The sequence below is a fragment of the Protopterus annectens genome, chromosome 8.part0 (assembly GCF_019279795.1).
Source record: "Protopterus annectens isolate FY-2018-M chromosome 8.part0, PAN1.0, whole genome shotgun sequence".
Classification (NCBI taxonomy): Eukaryota; Metazoa; Chordata; order Ceratodontiformes; family Protopteridae; genus Protopterus; species Protopterus annectens.
In genome coordinates, this window is record NC_056741.1 from 1,989,419,256 (window position 1) to 1,989,434,700 (window position 15,445).

Here is a 15,445-nt window from a genome sequence, read left to right on the forward strand (position 1 = left end):
TCACCATAAAGAAATTCCTCTGCTCACAGTAGAGAGTCTTCCATACTATTAAGGACCTGAGAGCTCAATAACCACTGTATTATAAGACATCAAGGGACAACACAAATAAGTCTCAGTCTTTCTCCTATGAATTTTATGATCAGGCACAGAATGAAAGCAAATGGTGGATAAAGCGCACAGTAATCTCCCCTGCCATAGAATGAAAAACACAGCCAACACTTTCTCTCCTTTGTCCTGCTGTACCAAACAGAAAAGAGGAAGACCCACTTCTCATGAGGGGGCAAAATGATTGATGGCCAGGGTGCCCCACTCCTTGAAGATTCAAACTAGCCATGATTCCTGAATTCCATGTTCGAGGAACAGACTGGTAGACCAGCTCTGGGAGTATGCTTTCTAATTCACATCATATGCATTATAAACTATTGACACTGTGTCGTTCCATCCATATTCAACTGCCAGACCCACATCGCCTTTCTGCATGTAAGGTACACCTGCATAACCCTTTGCTTGTTTAGATACTGAGAAACAGACTGGTTGCTAGTCTGGATAAGGAGAGGGCTATGATACCAGTGTAAAGTCTATTGCCTTCAAGCTTAAGAGGTGCTTATGTAGCTCCAAATGACCGATGAAAAGTCTCTCCTTCAGTGGAGACCATTTCTCTTCTAGCATCGAGAAGGAGAGATGGGATTCTTACCTAGTTAGTAAACCATCAGACAGCATTGCCTGATCCAAGCTATATTCTTGTTGCAATGTCCTGATGATGGCTGAAACCCAGTCCTTCAGTAACATTTTATTATCAAGAGTAAGCCTGCAGGAAAGAGAGACCTACCTTTAGACTTTTACTGCAAGATGTCCACCAATTCAGGAAATCAGTGAGTGGGATCTGCCACCAAGAGAAGATCTGTGTTTGGCAATCTTGAGTCACTGGCACCTCACAATAAACTATAACAACCATACTGTCAGGTGTCCTAATGATGCCATGAATACTCCAAGAGCATCAGGAGTAGAAGATGTAGGAGGATCAAAGCCTTGACTTTTCACTGGGTCATCATTTGAGCTGCCAACATGATACTACTACATCAGGATTATATTTTTATAGACCATCCTGTAAACCCTCAGAATCTTTCACTGTAGTCATTCACTCATGTATTTCTTAAAACCTAAGGCTATAGGCATTTTACAACTAAAATACAAAAACATATAACATAATAAAAATGGCAGAGTTAACCAATTCCATAGGCAAGAATGCATAACTATCTTAAAAGTGACAAAAAGTAAAACTAGAGGTAGTGTCACTGAGAGGATTTAAACAGACCATCCCATACAGATGATATTTCAGGGATATTCTGAAGGTCTCAAAATCACACATCCATACTAGGGAAGGTAGCTGATTAGGAAAGACCACAGTAATACAGATAAATGGCAGACTACCAGGTTTTTCACAGTGGGTCCTTGGAGCAGCCATCAGCCCTTTAACCAATGAGTCTGTAAGGGTACAGTGCACCAGCAGATGCTTTATAAATGCAGAACCCAGAGTATGAAGAGCAATGGACTGTCCAAAATTATAATGACACACACAGGAGGCAAGGACAGATGATGTGGACTGAGCAAGATGAGTAAAATGAAGTGTAGGGTTGGGGCCAATAACTGCTTGACTGCTGAGGCAAATAACTGCATTACTGCTGAATTCTGCTCCAGCTGCAGTTTTGCACCAGGGACATCAATTAGTCTAAAGTACTGTGCACTGTTGTCATCCAAGCAATATATGACCATATGAAATGCCATAGCAAAGTCTAAAGATGGTGTCAATGTCCAATCTGAGCTGTATTTTTGATCCATTGTTTTGATGATGGTTGAAAACTAGTCCTTCAGTACCATCTTATTATCAAATGGCACCCCTAGGTCGCAGAAACAAGATGCATTCCAATTAGTTTTCCAATAAAGAATAGTAGGGGAAAGAAATAAAGATGTGGCAAACAGTGTCAAGCACTAGCATTATGTCAGTTTTAGTCTGACTGAACTTTACCCAACTTTTATCCAATGAAGGAAGAAGTCCATGAAGTCATCACATATGTTAGATAATTTACAATCACCTACTTATTCTGTTATAAATAACCCAAGTGACAATTTTCACCTGAAAAGAATTGCCCAGAAGTGGTTATCAGTACAAAACCCCATGCAACACCATTATCAACTATCATCAGGATTTAGAAATAACCCCCAACTCTGATCAGCTGTGTACTGTGGTTTAATGAGCATTTTCCCAACTAATGTACCCTACAGATTGACAGTTAATGCAGCCAACTACAATTCTCTTACACAGGATAAATTTCAAAGGTCTTAGTAACAACTTTTGTTGCCATGGTTTAAAACAACATGCTCCTTACACCCTACAGCAGTCCTGGGTTTGATTCCATAGCATCAGTTTGCCTACTGTGTAACTCTGACTCTCAGGTCACCCATGAAAAGAGACTGCATGTGCACTGGGCTTGCACTATTAACAATCTTTAAACTCTCAAGTCATTCATCATGTGCTGCTGTAAACTCCTGACAACATTTTGCAAAATCTTTAAGCACCAGTAAGGCCCTCTCTCAGATTTTACATAGAAAATTGATTCAGATTATAGGTCTAGACTTCCTCATCATCACGTATCGTAAATGTGTCCCTATGCCTATTTCCAAAAACATGCATCTGGAGCATTTCTCCCCGGGCCTCCGCTGAAAACAGGCTCTGTGGAACCTAGTCGGACATTCCCGGTCAACAAATGTTAAATAAATAAAAAATAAAAAAAATAAATGCTAACATTTTGTTTAACACAACGGATAGCAGAGTTGCTAGGCTTTCTTAAGATATTGTACAGAACAACAGGCGAGCTCCAATGGGTAGAGTTAGAGCCAGGCAATTCAAAACATGAACAAAAACAAAAAAAAAAAAAAACCCAGATCAGAACACCACAGTACAACAACATTTATTCACTAAGATACACAAACTTTTACAGAGCTTTCACACTTCTGCTTTATCAAGTGTTAAAAACTATAACAATAACACAGTCTCAATTTATATCCACTTCACACATTGCATGAGTATTTAAAGCTTAACTATTGGTTAGACCGACCTTTATTTCAAAACACACTTTATACTAACAGTCTCATCTGATCCTGGGTTATGATCATTCCTCAACATATTTATCCATTTATATTCTATATTTCCTATTTTCGTTTGCATGTCACCTCTTCTGAAACCACATAATACAACTTCCAGTACTAAAAATATAAAATTATGATTATATCCTTCAGATTTTATATGGTTACATGGGCATTTGTCTCAACCTCTCTCCATAATATCAGAGAAGTGATTATATATCCTTTACTTAAGTTTCAGATTGGTCTTCCCTACAGAAAAAGGATGAACATCTTCCCCATACAGATAAGTATGCTACATTAATTGGGGTCACAATCAGCAAAAAGCCTAACATCATAATGCTTTCTTGTTATAGGACAAATAAAACTTGGTTTCTTATTTATATATTTACAATGTACACATTTATTACAAGGTACTGTGCTTTTCATTTGCCTTGACTTTATATTTACTATTTTGTCCTGTTTTATATATACTATTTTGCCCTGTTATTTAAAACATAATTCTTGCTTTAAATTAGAGGAATTCTTATAGGTAAACATTTTTTTCCTGGATGATGTCACAGAATACATCCAGATTACTATTTATGTGCCAAAGTTTAGTTATTATACCTTTTATCATATTAGTATGCCTGCTGAATAGTACCAGTATGCATAGATTACTTCTACTTTGCAACCCTCATTGTCTCACTATCCGGTCTCTGAATACTGTTTTTTCTAGCATCTTGTCTATTCTTTAAAATATCCTCCTTCTTCTTCTTTCGGCTTTTGCCAATTAGGGGTCGCCACAGCGGATCACCTGTCCGCTCATGATTGGCAGTGGAGTTTTACAGTGTCGAGTTGCCAGCCTGGCACCCAACTTTCCACAGAAGGCACACACATGCACGCACTCACACCTAGGGCCAATTTAGAGTGTCCAATCCACCTACTGCATGTATTTGGGATGTGGGAGGAAACCGGAGCACCCGGAGGAAACCCACGTGACCACAGGGAGGACATGCAGACTCCACACAGAAGGCACCCCAGCTGAGGATCGAACAGGAGAACCTCTTGCTGTGAGGCGGCAACGCTAACCGTTGCACCACCGTGGCTGCCCATGTCAACAAAGGATAAATAAATGAAAAAACATCTGCTCTTGTGAGCAATGCAGAGTGCAGTCTAGCCAGCTATGGCTCACATTTATTAACAAACCTCATGTGAACTTCAAAATGAAGAAAGCACATGATGGATCACAACACTTTGTGTTACATATCCTTTACCTACTAAGTTAGCACATTGTCTCTATTTCTTCTTTTTCTGTCTGACTGTTACATCATGGGAACTTAACACCTCTTTTCTTCTATTTATTTTTGCACAATAAGTTTATTTCAACTTAGCAATGCAAATCCTGGCTGACCAATGTACGTTTAATATGTCATTGTTAACTATACACAACTATTCTATTGCAGTTGCTGTTTCTTTGAGGCCCCCAACCAACATTCTGCATTAACAGTTGTGCTGCAATGGTTTCTTGAGACAGCTGAGGATCCATAGCCCTGCCACTGTAAATAAATGAAAAGATAACACATGCAAAAAGATAATGTACCAGGCTTCAGGCCTTTTGTTATTAGGAAGCCCTACAATTCTCTAGAGCTTCATTTTGCATCTCAAAGGGACAGAAATCCTACCCAGAATTGCCCTGACCACTTAAAATACCCTATGCCACAAACTATAGAAATGATCAACTTTGTACAAATCTGCAACACCTCCAACATCACCTTAAAAAGCAAGCTAAAACTCATTTTCTTCAACTGATGCTTCCCATCATTGTCTGTTATGCTTCCAATATCGTGAACGATATCCAGCTGTCAGCCTCCTTGTTTATTCCACCTTTTACACATTGAATATAATAAACAATTCTGTATAACCAGAATATATCCGTTGAATTATTGTATTGCTTATGAGTCTAACTATTTATTTTCAAAGTACTGATATCCAGTGTGTAAGTTGCTTTTGTGGCACACGTCTTGATAAAATGGTCGCTGGACCAGCGCATCCACCAAGTTAACAATATTCAAAGAAAATAAATAAAATAAACCAATCAGTGATAAATGCTTGCCTCACGTATTCAAAACATAAGACAGTAAAAGGTAGCTACAAACATCTAGCAATTCCATTATTTAATTTGGGTTTGTTTTCAGTCTGAATTACTTGGCAAGACTTATCATAGTTATCTAGTGCTTCTGCCTCCTACAGATGACATCTACAATCACTACAAGTTTTTCCTTTATATCTTCTTAGCCATCACAACATACTCCTAGACGTCCACTAATATGCATCACAATTCCACTGTTTCATGGACTGCATCTGACATACAGAGTCAGGATCAAAGGGCAGCTATGTAGAAGGGCAATGAGACATTTGCCCTGTCACATGGACAGCAAAGGACATGGATGGTACATAAAGAGTAATAACCCACTGTTAGTCTGACTGAAGCTATCAAAAGTGAAAACAGCCCCCCCCCCCAATTGTCACCAAGTCTGACAGTAACCCTGCATAACACAAGTCACCAAAAAGTTTAGATTTTCAGTTTCCAGGGAAAACCTGATCCAGACTGTGCAGAACTGTATACTACTACTTCTTTTGGCTTTTCCCAGTTAGGGGTCGCCACAGTGGATCACCTTGTCCGCTCATGACTGGCAGTGGAGTTTTATGGTGTAGAGTTGCCAGCCCGGTGCCCAACCTTCCACAGAAGGCACACACACACACACACACACACACACACACACACACACACACACACACACACACACCTAGGGCCAATTTAGAGTGTCCAATCCACCTACAGCATGTCTTTGGGATGTGGGAGGAAACCGGAGCACCCGGAGGAAACCCACGCGACCACAGGGAGGACATGCAGACTCCGCACAGAAGGCACACCAGCTGAGGATCGAATAGGAGAACCTCTTGCTGTGAGGCGGCAACACTAACCGCTGCACCACCGTGGCTGAACTGTATACTAATGATTACTATTCATGCTACTATTACAACAGCAGTACTCGTCACTTTAATGATAAGAAGAATAAACATTTTTATCAGAGGAAAAAAAGAAGAGTTCATTCTGAAGATGTAAGTAATGATGGTGAGATTTTTTATTTATTTTTTTAATAATAACTGTATATGGCTCCAGCCAGCTACCTGCATGCTCTCTGCCACAAGTGGCATACCAACAACTAAGCTATAAAATGAAGGAGGACCATTCTGCCTAGGCCACATCACTATAAATGTTCATACTCCACCCTCACCCCCCCAAAAAAAAAATCCTCTCTGCTCTTATGTAATATCTGTAAAAGGAAAAAGCACATTATAAAACAAAGAAAAACAAAGCCAGCCACTTTCCCTAAAGCTTTCTCTTACTCTTCTAGGGTTTAGTATCCGTTTTCTAAACTTGCTGTCCATGGTAGGTAGGTGAGGTGCAAGGGGAGTTACCAAAAAAAACGTCATCAGATCTCGGTACCTATAAAATATATTCTTTAGATTCTATAATTTCATTTACTTTATAGCATCTTTTAACAAAGTCATCCCTAATTTCTTCTAATGCTTAAATACATATCATCAGTATTTAGTCTTGCCAACCAAATCATTTGCCCCTTCAGAATGTTCTTAAATATAAAAGGGGGTGCATACTCACTGTTTCTTTTTAATTCTTTCTTAATAAGATTCAGTTCTCAATAAATGTGCCTCAGTATTTTCAGTTGTTATACATAAAAACTGCAGGCTATCATGTGAAGTCACAAACCAAAGTTCAAGCATCCAATCGTTTTTCCATTAAATTATAAATTTCTCTGGCATATCCTCCATACCACTCCAGATTAACAGGCATCATCCATGACCCTTTGTAAAATGCTATTTGTTGCTTAAATACATTGACATCATTAAAAAGGCGCTCCTGTTCCTACAATAACACAATATTTGCATAAGTGTTCGCCATAGGAGTCCCCACGGCTATGCCTCTTTTTCTGTAAACAAATTTGTTTCTAAAATGTAAAAACATTACTCTCTAAAACCAGAACCAAAAATTCACATTCAGTATTAATTTTTGAATTAATAAAATCTGCATGTACGTTAAATATTGCCTGACTAGACATTATAGTCATTTTCAATAACAGTAAATAATAAATTTACATACGTCACAAAAAATATTTTATCCTAATCCTACTTTTAATCCATTCATAAAATTTAATTACAAAATCGCAACTATCTGAACTATAACTTGATGAATATAGCAATGCCGCTTTTAAAAAACTTTCAGATAAATTGATAATGGTTCTGTCAGCCATCCTTAAACCAATACTATTGGTCTCTTTGGAGAATTCCGAAATTCTTGCGTACTTTGGGGAGGCTTTAACATAAGATGTAGACAAAATATGAGAGAGTAAATGGACAAACCCAAAATGTAAATTAGCTGTAAATAGTGTACGCCAAGACAAATATAGCCAGAATGCTAGGAAAGAAATGGACCAACTACAACAAATCAAAAAGCTCCTTTGGTGTGAAAAACACTGAAGCAAATAAATTGAACACCACACTCTCTGAAGACACTCTGATGCAGCAGATTTAGTGCTTTTATAGCACAGAAACTGAAACAGACCATAAGATAGGCTGATGTACAACCTTAGCAACAAATACTTATAGAATGTATTGTGAAAGAAGTCTATGTATACATATAAGCAGTTCTAAACGCTGCAGTTCACACAGAAAGAACACGTGTGTTAGAAGCTTACCATAAATGTAAATGTTCAAGTATGTTCTATTTCTACTCCTAATCTGTAGGATATACTGCCTGCAGGTAGTCAGAAAGACGTGTGATTTTCAGAGCTGTACCTGTCCCCAAAGTTTTTGGTTAACTCCCTCCTACTGCCAAACAAGGATATCAGTGGTATAACAGAGGCACTGGACAATGCCAACTCTAGATCTCACTTGTCCTGACAATACAAGGATCTACAGTGATTTTAAGAGGAAACATCCCCCGAAATGGCAAGTCCAACTGAGAGGTCTCAAATATTCTTCTCCAGGAAGTACATCAAGATCAAGGTAAGAGGGGGGCTGGAAGAGAGAGAAGGCAATGAGTAAAACAGGATCTATAACCACCCCTGACTGCCAAGAAATGATCCACAAGGAAAGGTGGGAGAATATACAGACTGCAACACTTAATGTACTCAAATATTTACAGTTATGGTAAGTTCCTAATACAACTGTACTGTGTTAATTATACCACTCTCTGCTTTACTCATACCTGTTGTAGGATTCCCAGATCATAACAGTAGTGGGAGGCTTGTTGTAAAAGCAGATTTTGCAGGATTGCCAAAGAAAACCCTGCTTTGGCTCTGAATGCCAGAACTTGGTTATATGTTTGGAGAATGTCTATACTAAGGCCCATGTAGCTGCTTCTAAAATGGACTAGGTGCTGTATCCCCTCACCCCACCACCTCAAGCAGTGAAGTGCTGAATACAGTTTTTCTCTTGGAATGGACTTTGACATTCTCTGGGACAGATTTGCCACAGGCAGAATAGCAGCTACAATGGCAATGAGCACACCATTTAGAAAGTTAAAACTTTTTCAGATGATATAAAAATGTCATTTGTTCTTGATAAATGTGCAAAAGCAACCTTTAAAGCAAGAAAACTACAACGCCAGGAAAAACATCAGTTTAGGACAAGAATGTGATATAAAAGAACTTGAGCAAGGAGTGTATAAATATTTGGGAATTGATGAAGGATCAACAATAAAACATGAACAAACGCGAAAAAAACGTAGTAAGGAATACTTCAGAAGACTTAAATTAATCCTGAAAACAGCATTGACATCTAGAAACAAAATTCAAGCTATAAACCAATTTGCTCTTCCTGTCCTAACTTACAGTTTTGGAGTGATTGTCTGGCCCCAAAACGTGTTGGATAGATTAAATAGAAAAAGAAGAAGAATACTTCAAGCTCACCAAATGATTTATGAAAATCAGTGCATACCAAGATTATATAGTTCCCATTCCAAAGGAGGGATGGGCCTCCTTGAAACTGATTATATGTACAGATCTGCAATCGTGGGACTCCATACATAATGGCTGACCTCACAAGACCCAAAAGTAGTAAAAGTTCTGAAACATGAGGAGAATAAATCTAAGATGACTTCTCTGCTTAATCTAGCTTATTGGTGTCAAGCAGGAATGGAAATCAAACCAGAAGTAAATAAAAATCAGGCAGCAACTGAATGTGCCAAAAAACAAAAGAAAGAATATAAGGTGAAGAGGCAAGAAATGTGCAAATAGCATAAATATAGTTGCAAGTATAGAAAACTTCTGGAAGGACCTCATATTTATCAGGGACAAGAACGGGAGTGGTTAAGGAGAGGAGAGTTCAGACCAAGAGATGAAAGGTTAATATTGGCAGCCAAAGATAGTAGACTGCGTACATGTTGATTTATAATGTCCACTGGACATGTGGGAGAAACAGACAAATGTAGGTTTTGTAACATTTATTTTATATTTATTTATTTTTTTGCAGTTTGTTAACTGGGAAAGTCAATTGGGCCAAATTGAGCCCATTTTCAATGGAAGCATGGGGGAGAAAAGCTCCATATACAATTACTACAAAGCTAATATCAACAAAGTTAAGTACAATACAATTTTCAGACTACTAAAAACACAGTAATATAGACAGAATAATAACATTTGAGCAAGATGTTGTAACAAAGCATTGAATGAAATTAAAACATAAGTATTTTGGAGTACATTATAATTTGGAGTGCAGGCACTCAAGTTTCATGAGGCGAGAGGTAGGGAGAATTAGAGCAAGAGAGTAGAGCAGTAAAGGGTGAATAGGCTGAGTTATGAGAAAGGAAAAAAGGGAGAGGGAGTGGAAATGAAATGAAGGAAGTCACTAGGGTGAGTTATGAGAAAGGAAAAAAGGGAGAGGGAGTGGAAATGAAATGAAGGGCGTCACTAGGGTGAGTTATGAGAAAGTAAAAAGGGAGAGGGAGTGGAAATGAAATGAAAGGAGTCACTAGGGTGAGTTATGAGAAAGTAAAAAAGGGAGAGGGAGTGGAAATGAAATGAAGGGAGTCACTAGGGTGAGTTATGAGAAAGGAAAAAAGGGAGTGGAAATGAAATGACAGGAGTCACTAGGGTGAGTTATGAGAAAAGAAAAAGGGAGAGGGAGTGGAAATGAAGGGAGTCACTAGGGTGAGTTATGAGGAAAGGCAAAAAGGGAGAGGGAGTTGAAATGAAGGGAGTCACTAGGATGAGTTATGAGAAAGGAAAAAAGGGAGAGGGAGTGGAAATGAAATGAAGGGAGTCACTAGGATAAGTTATGAGAAAGGGAAAAAGGGAGAAGGAGTGGAAATTAAATGAAGGGAGTCACTAGGGTGAGTTATGAAAAGGAAAAAGGGAGAGGGAGTGGAAATGAAATGAAGGGAGTCACTAGGGTGAGTTATGAGAAAGGAAAAAGGGAGAGGGAGTGGAAATGAAGGGAGTCACTAGGGTGAGTTATGAGAAAGGAGGAAAGGGAGAGGGAGTGGAAATGAAATGAAGGGAGTCACTAGGGTGAGTTATGAAAAGGAGGAAAGGGAGAGGGAGTGGAAATGAAATGAAGGGAGTCACCAGGGTGAGTTATGAGAAAGGAAAAAGGGAGAGGGAGTGGAAATTAAATGAAGGGGAGTCACTAAGGTGAGTTATGAGAAAGGAAAAAAGGGAGAGGGAGTGGAAATGCAATGAAGGTAGCCACTAGGTTGAGTTTTGAGAAAGGGGTTAAAAAAAAAAGGATGGAGGAGCAGAAATGATATAGAGGGAGTCAGGTGGGGTGAGAGCATGAGCATTCCCAGTGAGAAGAGAGATGGGAATGGAGCATGGTCTTGAAGGTGGAGTGGTTTTGGGTGATTTGAAGGTGGGGGGGTGAATTCCATAGGTGAGCAAGGGAGAAAGACAGGAGAAACTGCCCAGGTGCACGTAAGGGTTTGTACACTTCGAGGGGGTTCTGGTTACTGGACCCAAGTAGTCTGTCAGGATGATGCAAGGTGAGTATGGAGGAGAGGGAAGGGCAGTTAGAGGGTTTGAAAATGAGTTTGTGAGCAGTTAACAGTTGAATGTAAGAGAGAGAGAGTGGGGGGAGTTCCAGCCAGTGCAAGGAGTAGAGTGCATCACAGTGGTGATAGGAGGACTTGGTCTCAGTAGCAAATTTATAGATCTTATTATAGCATGTTGACAGTTCTGACTTTAGGGAAGATTGAAGGTTGGTGAGGAGAGGGGCTCCATACAAGAGAGAGGGGATGAGGTAGGAAAGAGATAGCATATGTTTGGAAGAAGGAGTGAGATAACAGCTGTGACGATACAGCATTCCGAGCTTTTCGTGTGTTTTTTTAATACTAGTTTGTATACGAATGTCAAACTTTAAATGTTCATCAATGATAACATCTAGACGTTTTGTATGGGAGACTATTTTAATGGGAATCTTATTCTGACTATGGAGAAGGAATTTTTATCGATAGAGGTGTTTTTCGATGGGGTTAAAGATCATGATTTTGGTTTTGGATGCATTGAGTGAAAGGTAATTTCTCAGCATCCAAGACTCAGTACAAGAGAAGGCATCTTGTGTTAGTTGCATGAGTTTGGGGAGAGACTGAGCATAGCAAATTATGGTGGAATCGTCCGTGTATTGGACAAGTTTGGTATTAGGAATGCACTGACGAAAATTATTAATGAAGATGTTAAAAAGTAAGGGACCCAGTATTGAGTCTTGTGGAACTCCTGTTGGAGTGTGAAGGAAGGAAGAGGTACTATTGTTCCACTTAACGTCTTGGTGTCTATTAGAAAGGTAAGTGGAAAACCAGTTAACAGAGGAGGGGGAGAGATTGAGAAGAGAGAGTTTGGGCAAGAAAAGGTTGCGGGAAACAGTATCAAAGGCCTTTGATAAGTCTAGGAGAAGGGTGCATACAATGTTGCCAGAGTCTCAGGCTAGGTTGATGACATCAAGGAATGAGAGAAGGGCAGTAGTAGTACTATGTCCAGGTCTAAATCCATGTTGAGTTGGAGAAAGAAGTTGAATGTCTAGGAGGTAGGGAAGGAGTTGCAAGTGTATGCATTTTTCAAGGACTTTTAAGATAGGGGACAGGATGGCTATAAGACAAAAGTTGGAAATTTCCGTATTGTTGTCTCCTTTGTGGAGGGGAATGATGAATGCTTTCTTCCAGAGGAGGGGTACATAGGATTCTTGGATTGAACTGTTGATAAGTACAGTGATAGGAAGGGCTATGCCACTGGCAGCTAGCTTGAAAAAGTTAGATGGAAGGTTGTCTGGGGCACGAGAGCATGGTTTTAGTAAAAGTTTTTTTATGGTGTGCAGAGATACGGGTTGTATGGTAAAGGGTGGGAGATGAGTAGTGTTAATGTCAGTGACTAGAGCTGAGGGTGTGGGATGAGGGTGGAGTAGAAGTGTCAATGGAAAATGACGTGGTGAACTTGGCTATTGAATCAATAGAGAAAGAGTTGAATTGGGTAGCTAAGATATGATCTGGAGAGTTACGGTCAGGGCAGGGATGGTCTTTTTTGCCAGGAGAGAGGAGAGCAGATATACTGTTCCAAAATTTTTTGAGTTGGATCTATGATTGTTTTGAAGCTTGTAGTAATAGGACTTTTGGTCTAAAGCAATTTGTTTTTTCACTTTATTATAGAGTTGCTTATACTCAGTAAGGGTGTTAGGTGTTTTAGATTTATGGTAACACTTCCAGGATTTATCTCAGAGATACAGGAGTGTAATAATTGCTTTAGTTATCCAAGGGGTGGATTTGGTTTTAATTCTTTTAGTTCCAGGAGGAGCAAAGCTATCTAGTAGGTTATTGAATGTAGTATTGAAGTATGTAACAGCATCGTAAAGAGGGAGGATTTTTACAGGGTTCCAGTTCATATGTTTTAGTGAGTCAGAGAAAGCTAGAGGGTTGAAGTTTTTTAGGGTACTAGTTGTGATGCAGTTGTGGTGAAGATGGAGGGAGGATGGTGAGCGATGAGCAAAGACAGGGAGATGATTGCTGAGAGTGTTGGGTATGGTGCCATTGTCAGAAATGGACTTGGGGTGAGAAATTAACATCCAGTCCAGAACACTACCGGAGTTATCTTTATTAAATATGGTAGGAGAGGTAATTAGTTGGGTGTAGTTGTATAGGTTTATATTCTGAAATGATGTATGTGACTGAATAGAAGTCCAGTTTATATTTACATCAACTAGAAGTACAGTTTCACTGCTTATGTTGGATGAGAACCAAGACAGGATATCTTCAAGAATGGGGATGTTATTTCCTGGTGGAATATAAAGAGCAGCTATACATATGTTTTTATGGTTATTAATTTTCAGGAGGGCCAAGGTTAGTTCAGCTGTTGCGAACTGGGGTATATGCTTGGTAAAGGGTGTCACTGTTAGGGGGGAGGAGGAGAAAAGTACTGATACTCCACCACCTTTCTTTAGAGGAGAGTCATTTCTTATGATCTTGTAGTTGGGAGGGGTAATTTTGGAATCTTTTATGTGGGGTTTTAGCCATGTTTCGGTTATAAAAAGAATGTCAGGGTGGTAATGAGATAGCCAAGCATGAAGGGTAGGAAGTTTATTGCATAGACTTTGGGTGTTAATAGTAGCAAAAAGGAGAGATTTATGGTGAGAGGGTGAGGAAGACAAGTTAGGGTTAGAAGCATGGTTGCCTGAGGGTTCAGGATTCGGATGTATGTCACCAGACACACATCCATAGAGATTAATTGGAATAGGAGGGAAGAAAGGTCTTTAGATTCTTTGGAGTTGGAGTTGAGAACAGGTTAGCTGGAGAGGTATGGATTGTGAGGGATTGGGACTGTATTACAGACATCAGGAAGACTCTTTGTAGTAAAGAGGAGAGAGTTATTATAGTTATAGAGGTGAGGAGAGATGCACGTTAAGAGGTGAGATTCTTTCAAGGCATGTATTGAGGTTGTATGATAGAGAGGGAAGTAAAAAAACTCAGGTAGTCTGGTATGCTAGAGTAGGCAGTGGAGGAGGAAAGGTAGACAAATTAATTGTAAAGTATGTGTAGGTTAGATTTGCATGGTAGTGTAAGGTTATAGTATACAGTGAGGATGTGCAGAGGAGAGAAGGAATTAGCAGAAGGCAATGTGGTGTGTGGTCCTTGGTAGTAAGAATGGAGGAAGGTAAGAATAGGTAAGGGGAGGGTACTGGGTAGTGGAAACCAGAGGGGTTGGTGGATGAGGAGGTGGGTGGAGACTCTCCAGATAGGCTGAATGCTAGAGGTGGTGTGGTTTTTGGGTTACAAGTGCAGAGGTACTGGGGGAAGGTGAGAATTGGGGGCAGGGTAGGGGAGCGGAGTGAGGCAGAAGGGGGAATGAAGCAGGCAGAGTAAAGGTTCTGACAAGCTCAGGGGTATGTTACTTATGAGTTAAGGTTTGATCGAATTCAAGAACTGAACAGATGAGACAATTGTGCAAAAAAACAAATTGGAAAGAGTTGCACACCTCGTTGCTAGTTGCGACATACTAATGGCAGAAGGAATGTATACTGAAAGGCATAATAATGTGGCGAGACAGTTGCACTGGGAATTGTGCGAACATTATAGTACTGAAATGGCTGAAAAACACTGGAAACATGATCCATAAAGCACCACAGAAAATGAAGATGTTTACTTCACATGGGATCATCCATTCCCAACAGTTCAAAAGACAGATGCTAGAAAACCAGATATAGTGGTCCATTAACAGAAGACAAGAATAACATTGATCACTGAAATTGTCACACCCTGTGATTACAGTGTATTGCGTACAGAGAGACACAAAGTAATAAAACATCAGGATCTGCAGACAGAAATGAGAGCAATTTGGAAGAAAGATACCCAGACAGTTCCAATAGTAGTAGAAACAACGGGTCTTATAAAAAGAATTTACAATCATATTTAGATATGTTACCAATACATATAACTCCATACAAATTGCAGGAGGAGTCATTACTGGGGACACTGCAGGTGCTGTGAAGAGCACTTTTGGCTGACATCAAAGAGTGAAACAATACTAATTTCATGAACTTTAATTGTACTTTGACTTAGGAATGGGTCCATTCCCGTCATGGTATTAGAAACTCAAAAGACTTGGAGAAATTAAAAAAAAAAAGTATGCTTACTGACTAGTTTTTCTTCCTTGTCCCTAGCCAAAAACAAGAACAGCCAATGTTTTTCTAAACTATTTTTTTTTCTGTCCAAATAAAATCATAAATGTATATGCACATTCAGAGTGTGAATGGTCACTTTCCT

General features: G+C 39.4%; 1 protein-coding gene across 1 annotated transcript in view; it reads right to left on the bottom strand.

The window, feature by feature from the left end:
* KLHDC4 (kelch domain containing 4) overlaps window positions 1-15,445 on the bottom strand; it is a 406,967-nt gene that overhangs the window by 209,284 nt on the left and 182,238 nt on the right. The window lies entirely within an intron of this gene.